Source organism: Pteropus alecto, unplaced genomic scaffold (assembly GCF_000325575.1).
Source record: "Pteropus alecto unplaced genomic scaffold, ASM32557v1 scaffold67, whole genome shotgun sequence".
NCBI lineage: Eukaryota > Metazoa > Chordata > Mammalia > Chiroptera > Pteropodidae > Pteropus > Pteropus alecto.
In genome coordinates, this window is record NW_006441061.1 from 7516309 (window position 1) to 7518773 (window position 2465).

Below are 2465 nucleotides of genomic sequence, written 5' to 3' on the forward strand. Positions count from 1 at the left end.
TGTATGCGTGCGTGAGTGAATGAACGAAGGAATGAACTCGAGACATCTTTACGTCTCAGGTCTCTCGTCTGTAAAAGAACATCTACCTCATGGGGCTGTTGATTCAATACAGTGTAAGCACCTACTACGTACCAGGCACTGACCTGGCGATCTGGGAATGCGGCAGAGAACAGCGCAGGCCCTGCTCGCATGGAGCTGACCGGGGCGGGGCTTAAATGCGGAATGCGGGTCACGGGCGTGGGCCCCAGCACAGCTGGGAGCACTTGCCAGGAGCGGCAGGCCCTGCCCTCAGCTCAGGTCCAACCCAGTGGGGCCGGTGACAAAGGGGACGTGGGATCCTTGGTCCGAGTGTTCGTGCCACCCGTCGTCCCCATGTAGCCGTTCCTGTCACTGTCCCCAGTTTTGCCATCCATAAAATGGGCACGAGAGGGAATCTGTTCCTGGATTCCTCCATGAATTGGTCTTGATCCCCTGTGACATACAAGGAAGACCTCCCCATTATCTGTCTTCCCATGGGTGACCCCAGAGGCCAGGGTCTGAGTGCATTGGGGGGAACTAGACAATTCTCTTCAGGGGACTGGCTAGGGTCTTCCTGCTGGTCAGTGGCCGAGCTGGGCTCTGACCCCCGCAGTGGCCGCAAAGTCCAGGGCACTGACGACACACAGGTCAAGCTACTTCTCAAGGTCCTTAAAAAATCCACCCCCAGGTCTGGGGACTGTCCACTGAGGGCCGGCCCTGCCAGCAGCCAGGACCAGGGACAGATCTTTCCAGATCAGGACGTAAGTGCTTCCTCCCTTCGCTCCTCCCGTCTCTCCCCACCCTGTGGTGTCATCGTGTGCCCGGTCACCCTTCGACCGTCCGCACCCTGCCGGAGGAACTGGGATGTGTCCCATCTTTCGCTCCCGCGAAGAAGGCGCCGTGAATAACAGGTGCACCTGTCGAGTGCAGAGCCGTGTCTGCGCCCCTTCATCCGTTTTGCCCACTCCCTAACCACACCTCCTCCGGCCAACTCAAGTCTGTTCTCTGTGTCTATGAGCTCGGGTTTGTGTTTGCTTTTAGGTTCCGCATGTAAGCGAGGTCATAGGGTGTTGGTCTTTCTCTCCTGACTTCTTTCACTGAGCATAATGCCCTTGGGGTCCCTCCGTGTTGACGTGTGTGTATATTTACGGGCCACGTTTCCCTCCATCCACTCATCCATTGGTGGACCCTTAGGCTGTTTCTTTGTCTTGGCTTGTGTAAATAAGGCTTCAGCGAACGCGGGGGTGCAGGCGTCTTTTTAAGTTAGTGCTTTTGTTTCCTTTAGATAAATACCCCGGATTGGAGTTCTAGTTTTAACTTTCGGAAGAACCTCCACACTGTTTTCCACAGCGGTGGCACCGACTTACATTCTCGTGCAATTAATTTTTTTGGTATTGATCTCGTACCCTGCAATCTTGCCGAGCTCGCTCATTAGTTCCGACAGCTTTTCTGTGTCTTCTCTGTGATTTGCTGCAGACGTGTGTTCGTTCACATTATTTGCAGACGGAGATGGTTTTACATCATCCCCTCCAACCTAGACGCCGTTTGTTTCACGTGATTGCGTGGTCGGCACGGTTAAAAGCCCCAGTGAGTCGTGGGGTAGAGCGGGAGAAGGGGTTGACATTCAGCTTTTCCCGGCCTCGGGCGAGGCCTCCTGTCTTCCCCGTTAAGCAGCACGATGGCCGTGGGCTGTTCACAGATGCCCTTTAAGGTCAGGCTTGGGAGGCCCCGGCCGTTTCTAGTTTCTTGAGTGTTTTTATCACGAAAGGATGTTGGATTTTGTCGAATGGTTTTTCAGCACTTAAGTTATTTCTGGCTCCCTCTAGCGTGCATACTCTACCATTTTCTTTATGACTTGCGCAGGAAATGGTGTCTATCGGGGGTCCTCAACCCCTGGGTCGTGGACTGGTACCGGTCCCTGGCCTGTTAGGACCCGGGCCGCACAGCGGGAGGTGAACAGCGGGCGAGCAGCGAAGCTTCACCTGTGTCTGCAGCCGTCCCCAGCGCGGGCATCACCGCCGCAGCTCCGCCTCAGACCATCGGGTATTAGATTCTCATGGGAGCACCGGTCCCTGGTGCCAAAAAGATTGGGGTACTGCTGGGCATATCAGGTGCGTGTGCTCGAAGGTAACAGCGACCAAGCAAAAAGCTTTACTCACCCGGGACGTGCCGAGGGGACGTAACAGACTCTCCGCGGGCCCCCCGCTGCGGAGTCGTGTTCCCACGGCCTGGTTGGGGTTTGCTGACTGAGGCCTCGTCTGCCCGCTTCTCCATTGCAGGCAGGCGCTGACCATGTGGTCGTCCGGCCTCGCCAGTGTGAGCCTTCTCTTCCACAGTGTGGCTGTCACAGGTAAGAGGGCGTGGGGGTCACTCGCGTGTCCAGCCAGGCTTCTCTCAGAATTCCCAGCGCTGCCCGCGGAACCCGGCGTGCAGCACGCGGTCTGGAT